Source organism: Lissotriton helveticus, chromosome 7 (genome assembly GCF_964261635.1).
Source record: "Lissotriton helveticus chromosome 7, aLisHel1.1, whole genome shotgun sequence".
In the NCBI taxonomy this organism is placed as follows: Eukaryota; Metazoa; Chordata; class Amphibia; order Caudata; family Salamandridae; genus Lissotriton; species Lissotriton helveticus.
In genome coordinates, this window is record NC_136068.1 from 495,866,340 (window position 1) to 495,881,507 (window position 15,168).

Below are 15,168 nucleotides of genomic sequence, written 5' to 3' on the forward strand. Positions count from 1 at the left end.
ATATCTAACCCCCTCAGGCACCAAAAGGATAACAACAGAGGCGCTGTCCCCAACAACCTCACTAATGTACCCCTCATTACGGAATCGTCCTCCACCCCTTGCACCCCTAGCCTTAAATGCATACTTCTCAACTGCAGATCGGCCCAAAGACATTCCACGGAGGTCGCCGACCTCATCATGTCCCTGGAACTGGACCTAGCCATTCTGACTGAAACATGGCTGTCTGATTCCTCTACACCTATACTGGATATCCTAGTCCCTCCCAACTACTGTATCATTAGACTTGACAGGGCCATAAAGATAGGCGGTGGAATTGCCTGCATCTACAGAAGCAACCTCTCAGTCTCCAAAGTGGCCGTCCCCTCTCTTACTTCCTGTGAATACCTCTGCCTCGACATCATCAGCGAAAGCAAACCGGTATGCTCACTACACATTATATACCACCCACCTGGGGACAATCTCTCCTTCGTCCAACAACTCATGGATACAATATCAGCCAACTCAGGACGGCAGCACACCCAAATTTTCCTTGGCGACTACAATCTCCACTGGAATGACAGCAGTGACACAGTGGTAAACAGCCTCAAAAGCTTTCTCAACGCACTTGATCTCAACCAAATATGCAATAGCCCGACCCATAAGAGAGGTTCTACCCTTGACCTTATCATCTCCAAAGAGGGCGCTATTCAACTGGAGTCAATCCAACCTTGTGACTGGTCAGATCATTATATTGTCTCCTTCCTCATCAAGGAAAAAATCAGACTTAACTCAGTTCAACCCCCTAAGCACAAAGTGTGGAAAAGAGACTTGAAGAAACTCAATCCAAACTCCCTACCGCCTAACAGCTGCAATAGCCTACTTCCCCCTCCAGACGTTACAGACGTTCAACCTCTGACTGACTACTATCTCAATACTATGTCCACAATAATCAATGAGGCGGCGCCCATGCAACTGAAAAGAGTCTCGTCCAAGAAGACTTCCAACCCATGGTATGACGGGAGCCTCAATGAGGACAGACGGGCCATGCGAATGGCAGAGCGCACCTGGAGGTCAGCCCCTTCTGCAGTGCACCTAAAAAGTCTAAAGACACAGAGAAACGCCTACTTCAGGAAAATAAAACGCTCAAAAAGAGACTTCTTCAGCCTCCAACTCGCCCAAGCTAAAAACCGTCCAAGAAAACTGTTTGAGTTAGTCAGAACACAATCCAAAGAGCAACCCCAGACACTCAGCTCCATGGACGTTACTCCTTCCTGCGAAGACTTCTCTGCCTTCTTTATCCAAAAAACTGAGAGAATAAGAAGCGATCTCCTCAATGACGCTATCCTGTACTCCAACCCCCGACACACAGCAGTGCCTCAACCAAAGAACAATGCTACTTGGTCAGCCTTTGACACCTACTCGGAGGAAGAAATTGGCAGACTGCTCAGCACCTTGAAACCTTCCAATCACCTCTCTGACCCCCTTCCTGCTAACGCCGTAAAAGACTTTTCCCCTTGGCTTCTACCACTCTGGTCTAAGATTATCAACAGCTCTCTTCAACAAGGATCCATCCCCAACGCCCTCAAAGTAGGGCAAGTCACACCGCTACTAAAAAAAACAACAGCAGACCCCACTGATCTAAACAATTACCGCCCTATTACAAACATTCCCACTCTCGCTAAACTGTTGGAAAAATGCGTACAACTACAACTGACTAAACACATAGATAAGTTTGATCTCCTAAACGCTCATCAGTCAGGCTTCCGAGCAGGGCACAGTACCGAAACTGCCATGACTCACATAGTGGACGATGCCCTCCAAATCCTAGACCAAAACGATACCTGCCTCCTCATCCTTCTGGATCTCTCCTCAGCATTCGATACAGTTAAACATGAGAACTTACTCGAACTGTTAAACACAAGAATGGTCATATCTGGGACTGTTCTAAAGTGGTTTGCCTCATTTCTACACAACCGGACACAAAGAATCAAAAACAACAACCTGTTGTCCTCTCCGGTACCTGTATCGCTAGGCGTCCCTCAAGGATCCTCCCTCTCCCCAACACTGTTCAACCTAGTTATGGAACCTCTCACTACGTTGTTACAGGCATCTAATGTGCACTTTCACATGTATGCCGACGACACCCAACTTTATCTCAAAATACAATCTCCCAAGGACATCATGCTTCTGAACACCACGATCAGAAACACCCAATCCTGGCTTGCTGAGAATCACCTCAAACTCAATGCTCTGAAGACCGAGTTCCTCCTGATCTCACCTCCCGCTAAAATATCCACGGCTCAAACATGGCTTAAGCACTTAACGGCTCTAAATGTACAGCCCATCGTAGTAGACTCAGCAAAATCTTTAGGCATAACACTTGACACCAATCTCAACATGCAGCAGCACATCAGCAAGGCAACCAAAGGAGCGAACTTCCAAATCAATACCCTGAGAAAACTTAAACCTTTCCTTCCTGCCAAAGACTTCCAAACTGCAGTACAATCTATAGTCATCCCGCACATAGAATACGGTAGCACCGCCCTCTGCGGGCTCCCCCTAACTACAACGGCACCCCTAAGAGCGTCCCTTAACGCCGCAGCGAGACTCGTCACAGGCTCAAAAAAACACTCGCATATCTCCCCGGACTTTAAATCACTGAACTGGCTACCTTTTGAAGCCAGAATACAACTGAAAATCGCATGCATGACACACAAGGCTGTGCACCTGAATTCACCCGCCTACCTCACTCAAAAGCTGACAATTTCGGGTGGCTCCCGAACTACTAGAAGCACAAACAATCTTTTGCTGAAACCTCGAAGATTTCGGAAGGAAAAAACTTATAAACGCTCCTTTTCAGGAATGGCACCCAGGATCTGGAACTCACTCCCTCCGGAAACAAGGCTCATCTCCTCCAACACAATCTTTAAGAAGGAAGTTAAAGCGATCCTCATGGCAAAATACACATGATCTATTATTCCGTATCACTCATGAATCTGCTCTGTAAGTCCTGCCCGACCCTGGTCTATTGTACCACCCGTATTATCGAATTACTTAACTGTATACGCTCACTCTTTGTATTTTGTTATAATGTTTGATGCACCTGGTTGATTATGTATATTGTTATATTGTTGACGCACCTGGTTGACCTTGCACACTTTACCCTTTCCACCTCAACGTTCCTTACTTCCCTACTACTGTCGCACCTGGGGGACTATACACCCGGCTCACTCCCACCTCAACTGTGCCCACCTTTAAACTCTAAATATTCTAAACACGCTTAAGCAAGTATATGCTCCTTATTATTGCACTTTATACTATTGACGCAATTGTTTGTCTATACACTGTGTACCGACACTACCTCACCTGTGACCTACCTCATGTCCTTTGACCCACCTATGTAACTAGCTACCTAACTACCTCATATATTACTTTGTATATACGCTTTATTACTTTGTATTTTGTATCCCCATGCCCTTGTAAAGCGCTCTGATATCTGCAAAGATCTTGTTCGCGCTATATAAAACTTTCAAAATAAGCTGTAGAGCAGACACAATAAAACACACAAGATGAGGGACGGAATGTTGCACATTGGCAAAACATTCACCTTCAGTCAAAGATCTGGGTTTAATCCATCGTTATTGTGCTCACCACGCCACCCCAGTTCAGACATGGCCATATGCAAATCAGTCTTGACCCTGTGCCTCATGGGAACAGTCCAGCCCGAACTGCCAAGCCATGTCTTCCCTGGACCGGAATCAAGCATCCTAGGACCGGTTTCTGGGCCTACCCTTCCCACATAGGGCGAACGGCAAAACACACAAGATGATAGACGGAATGTTGCACATTGGCAAAACATTCACCCCCAGTGCTCAGACGTGAGTACCGTGCTCTCCATGCCACTGGATACAAGCTATCCTGGCTGATGAGGGCTGAAAACCCGAAACCGGTCCTAGGATGCTTGTTTCCAGTCCAGGAAGGACCGGGCTTGGCAGTTCGGTCTGGACTGTTCCCATGGGGCACAGGGTAAGGACTGATTTGCATATGGCTGGGTTCAAACTGGAATGGCATGGTGAGCAAAAAAACGATGGACTTAGGCCCAGATCTCTGTACTGGGGTGAATGTATGATATTGTGCATTCTGTCCATCAACAGTTATTTGAGCAGACACAATAATGCAAACGCTGTCACACCACCTACGGACATGTGAAAAACTGGGCATGCCGTAGCCTAGAGACTGAACACTACACAAAAGCTTACAGTCAGTGCCTCGCTAAGATCTGAATGAGGTCTGTAAGGCACTTTACGTTGATCAGTATTTAATGTGAACTTTAAAACTGCACTGACATCTCGTGTTTTGCATATTGCAGAATGTTCATAATATATAGCGAAGGAAGAAGTACTGTATCTTTCCTATCCTGAAAATCTCAGAGCACAATGCCATCCCCCCAAAAAAGTTTTACATTTTTTATTTTTATATTTCATTAAAAAAATTCCTGGTACACCAATAATTGCCCTGCATATCATTACACTAGTCACCAAAGAGTCAGGACACTGGTGCGCATGCCCACTTACAGGTCATTCCATTATTTTTCGTTAATGCTGCACATCATCGAAAAAAGTAATGCTTGTGCTGCACTGTATCTGCAAAAAACATTGATAAAGCCAATAGCTTGTAAAGGGGAGAGCTTTCCAAATGCTTCTTTAAAAAGGAAGCTGCCAACATTGCCAATGCTTTAAACATCCCAGAAGAAATGAATGTGCAGCTCAGCGATCCAAGGATTCTTCTACAATCGTGTATCCATAAAAAAAAAAAATCAAAAATAAATAAATCACAAGCATTGGAAAAACAGAGTTGCAATAATGACGTGCATACTTCCCACCCATTGGTCTGCGTACATCGAAAAGTAACATTAAGTCAGGTTTGCAGAATATAACAATGAATAGGCAGGAAAACAATACACAAAGGATGGATTTAATTGGAAATCATTTGCATGTAGGCCCTTCAGAAAACCCAAATGGGTTTAAACATCCAGTGAATAAATAGGCATAGCTGAATTTGGACTAGCATGCCCAGACAATCTCTTGGTGGCTTTATCTCAGGGGAAGAGTTTCTCTGTAAACGAATCAAGTGAAACGCTTCACTATGACAAGTAACTCTGGGTCCCCGTGTCACACCATTGGGAGAAAGGAACAGGGAGTGGCAACAAATTGGTGCCTTGCAAATACCCATTACACACTACTTGTATGAGCCATCCACTGAAGATGGAAACATGATTTTAGCTATCAGAGTCTGAAGAGCCCAAACCCTTCTGTCTCGAAAGCTCCAACCCAGAAGGAAAGATGACAGACATCAAGGCTGTCTGTGACACCTACAGGCAGGCTAGGTTCCGGAGAGTGGGTCAGGCCCTCCCAAGATGGTTCTGTGGTCCACCACAGGCCTTTTTATACGCTGAAACCATCTTCTGTTCCTTAATGCAAAAATAACACAGGCATGCAGGCTCGCAATCAAAGCCTAATTCTGTAACTTTCCTCTAGAACACCAATGCCTTGACTTTAAGTGACTGGGGTGAGGTCAAAGAGGACGGTTGTTGGCCCGGGAGTAGTAATGTATACGGAGGTTATGCAATATATGTACTACTGTTGGTGGCTGCTTTGTGGGTCTAGTGTAACTAAGTTTTATAGGGTAATGTGACAATGTAACCAAGACATATTCAAATGGGCAATATGTTGTTTCTACGAACTGACGCAGTTCAGGCCTTCACCCCCCAGGCGATTGCGATGAAGCATTTCTTGTTTGAAATCCATGTTGGACTTCTGGTTCACGTTTGGTCCTCTGTTGTTTTATGGGGGAACCTAGTATTGGGGAAGTTTTATGTTAACGCATGCTTGGCTCATAGGCAATTTCTGTGTACAGTTTCGGTATCCACAGGTCACATGGAGACTACGCTCTCTGCACCACAATGGCATTACATAATACATACACCTACTGCACATGGAATGTGAGGGGCTTGGGTTCAATCCATAAAAGACACCGGGTCCTGGCGCAACTTACTAGACGGAAGGTCTCTATAGCTTATTTGCAAGGAACTCATCTTAATGCTGGTGAAGCAGCCAAACTGCAAGGAAAATGGCAGGGGCAATTGTTCGCTACTTCATACTCGGCTTTCTCCAGGGGGGCAGCGGGTGTGGATGCGACACAATGTTCATTTTAAACTTCTAGAGCAAAAAATAGACGTGAACGGAAGTTATGTGTTGCTTCATGGCTTGTTGGATGGGGCTCATGTGGTACTGGGCTGTATATATGCAGCAAACAATGACCAGGATAAGTATCTAACCACTGAGCGCAGCTTTGACAGACTGGACTGAATATCCCGGGTGTTAGGGGCCGAATTTAATGCTGTGTTGGATGTGGATTTGGACAGGTCTCACCCCCTATTACATGCCACTGAAAGCAAGAAGCAAGCGGAGGCGCTTAAGAGGTGGACGGAGGGTTGGGAACTCCATGACGCATGGCGGGCGAAACACCCTAGGTACCGGGAGTACTCCTTTTATTCACCACCACACCGTCTACACACTCGGATAGACCGGTTTCTTTGTTCCGGCATCCTGTTGAGGTCTGTTACCTCGGTGCTCCATATGGGGAAAACCCTGTCAGACCATAACCCAGTGGAATTGACTGTACAATGGGGCAAAGTTCCAAGTCCAATACCGACTTGGAGGCTACAACCTGAGTTGTTGGCGGATCAGGTTTTCCGCACTGCCCTTTCGGAGGCGATTGACCATTATTTTTTGGAGAATGCGGGGTCTGCTAGCTCTCGCCAGATGGAATGGGATGCCTTTAAACGGTCATTAAGGGGGAGGCAATTAGCACCAAGACAGGAGTTCAGCTTGCACTCATAGAGCGGCTTACGGAGTTAGAGGGTAGCCTGGCGCCACCGGAAGGGGAAATTACAGAGACAAATGAACAACTCACACAACTGCAGACGGCTAACATTCAATACGCAGAACTTCTGAAGGAACTGCGGGTTATTGATTACAGGCTATACACACAAAGACCGCACACGCAAGCTGACAGGTCGGGACCGCTGCTAGCACGATTGGTTCGAAACGCCCCATTGCCCACACCCATACTAGAAATTCGGAACAGTGTGGATGTAGTGGTGGACACGCAATTGGACATTAATGCCGCGTTTAGGGACTACTATGATCACCTTTACGGCCCATTACCTGGACTTATTGACACCGACTTTGAACCTTTTTTCGAAGGTTTACGCCTTCCCCAACTTACACAGCAACAACGAGATGAATTAATGCGGCCAATAACAGGGGCGGAAATCCGGCAGGCGATAAAGGCTTTACCACGTAACAAAACCCCAGGGAATGATGGTCTACCGGTTGAATTTTACGCGGGATTTGTGGACTTGCTAACGCCTCGTTTGCAGTGCATATATCGTGAATCGTTAGAGGGAGGTGAGCTCCCCACTACTTCCCTACAGGCGTTAGTGATTTCTTTATTGAAACCCGGGAGGGATGCTTTGCTCATTTCGAGCTATAGACCCTTATCACTCCTCAACACGGACTATACAATTCTGAGTAAGTTGTAGGCCACTCGTCTAGGTCAGTTTATCCCTACGCTAATACACACCGATCAATGTGGGTTTGTTCCTAGTAGGAACACGGCACTCAACATCAGACGCCTGCACCGGGTCATGCTGGGCACGCGCGACACGGGAAGTAAGGAAGGTTGCATATCACTTGATCTGCGGCAGGCGTTCGATTCCTTACGCTGGGACTATATGTTCTATGCACTTGCACGTTTCGGTATACCTGAGTATATACCATGGTTGCGCTTATTATACACGAACCTCACCGCGCGGGCACGCACGGGTCAGCATATTTCAGGGCAATATGGAGTGGCTCGGGGAACCAGACAGGGCTGCCCCTTGTCACCGTTACTGTTTATTCTGGCACTGGAGCTGCTTCTGCACAGACTCCGTGCATTAGCAGATTGTAAGGGTATAACGCGTGGTAGTACATCCCACACAGTCTCTGCCTACGCAGATGATCTCATTCTTTATATCAAAGACATGGACGCAGACCCTCACCCAATGCCCTACATTTTTTAGTCATTCCAAGGCCTTTCTGGCCTGGCTATTAATGCAACCAAGTCATACGCATATTTCTTTGATAGCAATGTGAGGAGCAGTACCTTTAAGTTTGGCCCCTGGTCCTTCCACATAGCACCTGATACCTTTAAATACCTCGGAATACAGGATTATCGCGATGCCATGGACCTCCTGGATGGAAATCTGGCACGCGCGATCGCCGCTCTCAAAACTCAAGTTCAGTTCTGGGTCTCATTACCTCTATCGGTAGCGGGCAGAGTAGCCATTGCACAAATGGTGCTGCTACCGCGGCTTTTATATTATTTCACCAACTTGCCGATACTAGTCCCCATGAGGATTTTTAAAACACTGAATTCTCTGGTGACAGACCTGATATGGGGTACTGGGCGTAGACGTATTAGCCTAGGGAAATTACAACTCACCACGACACAAGAGGGGATGGGTGTGCCAGATTTACGTGCGTATTGCTACGCTAGCCAATTACAATGGCTAGCATATTGGCTTGCAGGACGTAATTTGCATGAATTGGATATGACATCACGGGACAGGGATAGGGGACTTATCCACAGGCTCTTACTACCGCAGGCCCCCTTAGCGACATCAACGCCCCACTTATTGAAATTAGCTATTCTTTACTGGCGGAGTGCAGCGAGATACACTGGACGAATGACATCGTATGCCCCTACTATTCCGCTGCTGGGTATCTCTACACATTCTGAACTGGCCACTACCCGTGGTCTACGAGCATGGACTGGGGCGGGCATCACCACGATAGGAGAATTTTTTTCCAGAGGGTGTATTAATGACACACGAGACGTTTGTGCGAGTCCACGGTGCCCCCGATACATTGTTCTTCTTACATGCACATATAGCTAGATATATACGTACTACATGGTCACCCGAGGACACTGAACCATCTACGAATACATTGGTTACCATGCAATATCTAATGGGAAATGGGGCACGACTGTCAAAATGGCTAAACCACAGGATTCGAACTGAGAGAGCGAGCTCATTACGCCCGCTACGCGACAAATGGGAAGGGGATGTAGGCCGTGCATTTACAGTCAAAGAATGGGACACTATATTGGGGTACCCCAAAAAGGTCTTTCGTAATCCTAAATTTAAATTTATACAATTGATGTTGCTACACAGAGCTTATCTAACCCCACACAGACTGAGCGTTAGGTTGCCGGGTGCAAATGATGACTGCCGCGCTGCCACGCACCCGATGCGGGATTGGTACACATGGTGTGGGACTGCCCTAGGCTGGGACACTATTGGGCGACGATATGCAAAATATTGACGGATATAGGCCCGGCTCGCCAGAATGACACCTTGGAATACTGCACACTGGGGTTGGGGCCTCGTGACAAGAAGGGTAACCCTGTCTCTCGCTTTGCTAATCTTGCGCTCCTTCTGGCCAAGAGAGCTATAACCACACGATGGAAAGCCACTAGGGCCCCGTCGCTGCAGGACTGGCACACGGAAATGCTGAGATGGGGTAGGGCAGAGGGGGCTGAACTAAAGAGAGAGGAATTTAGAGGCCTAAGGAAAACACCATTTTCGATGAGCTGGAATGCAATGATGGAAGAATATGCTGCGATAGATATTTTGTCTTACTAAAGTGTACTCAAACTATAACATGGGGGCGGGATCCACGACTACGGGATACACGGGCTCCTCACAATAATTGTGGGCTATATTGGGTAATGCTATCAGGACTGTACAGTTTATTTACGATGGACCTTGGAGCCGAGACACACACGACTACAGATATGAAAAGTGTGTAGATTATTGTTCGATATTGTGGCTGAGCATGCGGGGAGGGAAGGGAGGTGGGGTAACGTTTTTTGGTAGTATGGTATAATTTTGATTATTCATGTTATATTTGGCTGGACTTGAAACACAGGCGAGAATGTTGAGTGTTATCCGTATTGGCTTGCCATTGAAGACTCCTTTTGACTATTTCAGTCCACTTTGTGATGTCCTACTTGGCCTCTCGTGGGGGTCCAATACTATTGCGGTGTATTCTAATAAAATGGTTATAAACATGTGTAATGATGCCATGTATTTATATGTCTAAATATCACTCTGCATTGTATGGTTTACAGTTGTGTGAACTCAATAAAAACAAAAGGGGACGGTTGTTATTACTGTGCAGGTGTAAACAGAAGGGGGTACCTGAGACATTGTAATCTGACTCCTTAAGTGCAAAGCTGCAATACAGCCTGTCACAATAACCTTTTGTGACAGACAAAGCCCTCCCTTTTAAATATGAAAAAGGGACCCCTCTGTAGGTACTGTAGCCCACAAGATAGAGAGCATGGTATTTTGAAAGTGGGACACAGAAAAATAATGTCACCGTGTCCCTACAGTGGCAAGGCTCCGAAAGCTATTTTCACTGAGGCAGGCCAATGTGTCCTATACAGAAAACCAGAGTACAAAATAAAATATTAACACTGCTATCTTTGGTTTGGGACTAGCAAGGAAAATAATGAAACCACTATTTTAATAGTAATTATCAATTTCAATGTATATAAAGTTATATTTTTGATGAGTATTAAGGAAAAGTTACTTTTACAGAGTTACATTTTCCGTACCTTTAGCTCCTGGGGGCTAATTTACATTAGCTCTCCAGCAGCTGTCCAGCACATAGCCTTTAATGAAGTGTAAAACTCTTTCCAGGGGCCACACAATAGACCACTTTGATAGTCTGTCGATCTGAATGGGTAATTATGACTCCTATAAGCCCAGCTGGAAATTCAGGGTAAAGACTGCTGCTCCTTCAGTTGACAAAACCGTGTCAAATCTTGCCTGAATGGCCTGAGGCACATGTAAACAGGATCAGATCACAATTCGTGTGCATCCTCTGTCTGGTTGCTGAAGGACCCTGCTTTGACTTACTAGACTTGTGTCTCGTTTTTGATGTGCGCCCAGGGCCTGCTTTAAAGTAGATTTTAGTGTTAGATGTGAGAGTCCAAGGTTGGCCTTAAATTGCCCCTGAGTCTCAGTCCACTGCGACCACTGCCTGCCATTGGCATTTTGTGCTTTTTGGTGCTATTTTCACCTAAACTTTAAAACCTCAAAGCTCCGGTTTTCCTCATTGGATTTTTGTTGTTTTGATATCATTCTGTTAACTAATTTTTACTCTACTTGTTAATTCAGTATGGGATTTTTATTACTGGGTGTTTTGACTTTATTACTGTCTTGGAATTGCATACAAGCTTTCCACATTTCCCTAAGTTAAGCCGACCTGCTCTGTGCCTTTGCTACCAGAGGGTTTGAATTAATTTAGTAAATTCGAGGGTTCACTCTGCCAAGAATTGTTATTATTCATTGGGGGGGGGGGGGGGGGGGGGTGCAGTCACCCACCCAAATAATTAACTTTCTTACAGACAGCAAACGCTATAATAAAAAATACTTTGATTTTCTACCAACAATATAAAAATTCTGAGTTGCTAGGTGTTCCCGATCTGGATACACATCACACTTATTTAACATTCAAACAAATTTGATGTTTTGAGGCATTGAGAAAGGTAGAGTGCATAAATCACTTATAACACTAACAATATTAACTAAATATGAATTCACAGATGCGGAAGCAATGGTATCTTTCCATTGAAGTCCTGAAATACGACAAGGGTCTATTAGTGAAAAGTAGGGGGTGATGGGCATCATGAAGTACAGCAGGTGAAGAAAATGGTGTGAGAGGTGGATGCAGGAGGATGAAAAAGCAGTCCGAGTATGTCGTATGGATGGCGCAGGATATTAAGGAGCAAAATGAGTGATGCGAGTATGGGGGGGATGGGTAAACATATACTGAGTTGGGGGTCATAAAACATGAACGGAGGAAGAGGACGACCGAAAGGTGAAGGCAGAAGATGATGCTTGTTAAGGACAGGAGAATGGCAAAGGAAGGTGGACACAAAAAAGGGCCATGGACAAATTATAAGTGGTGGGGAAAGGGCCAAAGAAGGAGTGTGGAGAGACTGCAGGATAGTGGTAGAACAAGGAGTAGAGACTAATGGACATTGTGGGTGATGGGTACAGAGGGTGATGATGGGAGAGACTGGTGAAATACAGGAGAATAGGAAAGAAGAGAAAGCATGCCAGTCAATAGTTAGGAGAGAGTTCAATTTTGAGGCACTCACATGAGCTGTAAGTTTCCTCTTTGTTCCCTTTAAGATATATTCAGTGCAAAAGACTGACAACAAACCAGTGGTGGAGAAAATAGCAATCACATTACAAGTCCAGTTGCTAACCTCAGAAGATGTACTCTTGGCACAGTGGGCAGGTGGGGGTAGAAACAGGCCCACATCTGATATCTGGTTTGATTTCGTTGCTCAGGTTGCCACCTTTGAATGTTTCTTAAATTGTTATTGTGCTTCATTAGTTAAATATGCATACCTTTGGGTGTTTATAGATCTCATGTGTGATCTCAGCAGTGAGGTGAGGGTGGGGCTAGTAGAAGAGAGTGAGGAGGAGAGTCTGTGGTGGGGTGGAGAGGAAGAAGGGTAAGATGAAGAGAGTGGACGGTGAAGCAGAGCGACAGAAGGGTAATAAGGGGAGGCTGAGGCACGAGGGAGGATAGTGAGTGGAGGCGAGTCAGAGAGACAGAGGAAGTTAAGCGAGAGGAAGAGAGACAAGGGCGAGAAAGATGAAGCGGAGTAAGAGAAGGTTGATACAGAGTGAAGATGGCGGGGGCAGCAGAGAGTGAAACTAGTATAAGGCAGAAAGAGCTGAGGTTGAGGGGAAATAGATATAAGGGTAGAATGATGAAAAAGGGAACAGTGGGGAAATAGGAGAAGAGAAAGTAGGAGGAGAAAAGAGTGAGGTGAGAGGAAGTAGAGGGTCACCAAGGTGAAGCAGAAAGAAAGGACAGTGAAGTCAGGAGAGGGGAGGAACAGACAGAAAGATGCGTCAGATGGAGAACAGAAAGGATAATGCCACTAACTTTAAGCCTCTAGAAATACACAATTATAACGAGCAGACAGAGCCAGCAGTGCGTAAGCTATGGAGCTCACATCCGTACAACATAACTCTCAGACACCCGAAACTCTGAAGAAACCCACCTATCTTTATGGCCCATCCACGCTTCTCAATGGCCCTCCCAAATCATGAACCGAGCCTAATCAGGGCCATATTTTATTGGCTACATGGATTACAGACAGGTGTATTTTTTTTGGTGGGGTGGGGAGGGTGACCTTTCTGGGGCTGTCACTGGTGAGGGGCCAGTCTGCGGGGTGCATGTAAACAGCTTTATGTGGCGAGAAGAGGGTCTAGAGACGAAGGGCAGATTCTGCCTTCTAGTAGTCACTGCCGTACGGTAAACACTTCCTACTCCACACGAGTGAAGCGTAAATGAAAATCCTGTCGCCCGCGAAGAGGTTCATGAAACCAGTCTTACCTTCCGCCCCACGACAGCAGGTCTTTAATTATCCAAGTGCCTCTGCTTGGCTTTCGCCGATTTCAACATAAGTGGGACTAGCTAAACGACGTGGATAAGCGAAGGCAAGGAGAGGCAATCGGATGGTTAGTTTATGCTGATTGGCAGGCTAAAAGGCATTACTGAGAGATGCTGGGTGCCCGCCCTGCCCAATAAGTCCCGCTATTGGCTAGAGAAAAAAATCACCCGCCCCGGAAAAGATAGGCAACACTACACAAAATAAAGACGCCACCGCTGCTTCCCCGGAAGTGATCCTGTACCGGCATGTGAGCCACGAGACAATAGGGCACAGACAGACGGACACATCGCCCTCCAGGCTGAGTTTATAGTGCAGGTCTTTTGTTTTTCGGTTTACTCTTCCCCTTGTGGCAAAGTTAGTACTCGGACAAAACGGCCTTGTCGGGGCTCAGCAATGACGCACGATGTACCTCCGGACTTGACGCTATTTTTGTGTCCTGTGTGAGTGCACGTAACGTGATGAACGCCTGCTTTATTTATTTATTTTTTATTTTTATTTATTTAATGCATTTTTATAAAGCGCGGACTTTAACCGAAGGTGTCAGAGTACTGTACAATAGAACCAGTTACGTTACATGAGAGAACTGTTGCAGGAATAGAACAAACAAAAATAGCATGCCATAAGAGTCGAAGCAACGCAGGCAAAAGGCACACAATCTCAAGCACAGCATGAACAGACTGTACAAGCAAAAGTAAGAATAAATATGACACATTTTACAATGACTAAAGAACTTCCTGGCGATCAATAGCAGGCCATAGAATCAAAACAGCACAGGCAAAAGGAACACAATTTTAAAAGCAGCAAGCACAGGATGTACACACAAAAATATAAATATATGTGACAAATTTACAATGACTAAAGAACTTCCTGGCAGGGTCTGAGAAGGAGGGAATTAGTTCTGAAAGTGTCTTTGGAATGAAAGAGATTTGAGGTCCGTTTTGAAGATCTGGATGCGAAGGAGGAAGCGAGTTCCAGGTTCTCACCGCACTACCTGAGAACGATTGTGCCAACAATTTTTCTCTTTTGAAGGAGGGGGTTCAAGAAGGAACTTTTCCGCATTATGAGAAGGTCTTGAGCCTCCAGACAGTTTGAGTTTTTTCGCCAGATAGCGAGGGGAGGAAGAGTGCAAAGCTTTGTGGGTGCTGCACGCTGTTTTGTCGATTGCTCTAGCCTTGATGGGAAGCCATTGGAGAGAAGACAGGATAGGAGTGATGTGGTCACTTCGTTTGGACCCTGAAATGAAGGGAGCTGCTGAATGGAGGACGGATTTGAGGGGGGAGAGGTGAGATTTGGGAAGGCCAGTCAGAAGAGAATTACAATAGTCAAGTCTAGAGAGAACTAGCGATTGGACCAAGGTTTTTAGGTCATTCTCCGGGAAGAACCGACGAATCCCCCACAAAAGTCGCAGTTGATAACGTGCGCTCTTGGCCATGGAGTTGATGTGTGAGATTAGGTTGAGTCTTTTGTCGAGTATGACACCTAAGGATTTAGCGCAGTCCACAATGATGGGTTTACTGTTGAGTAGATTTGATTGATTCATCCAGGCTTGAACAGGAGGCGGAGAGAGAGAGCTAGATATGAGGAGGAATTCCG

General features: G+C 45.8%; 1 protein-coding gene across 1 annotated transcript in view; it reads right to left on the reverse strand.

Moving 5' to 3' along the window:
* BCKDK (branched chain keto acid dehydrogenase kinase) overlaps positions 1–13,660 on the reverse strand; it is a 232,964-nt gene extending 219,304 nt beyond the window's left edge. The window contains exon 1 of the mRNA XM_078652492.1: positions 13,518–13,660. The gene's annotated coding sequence lies outside the window, so the exon portion shown is untranslated. The remainder of the gene's footprint in view (positions 1–13,517) is intronic.
* Between the last annotated feature and the right edge of the window lie 1,508 nt (positions 13,661–15,168).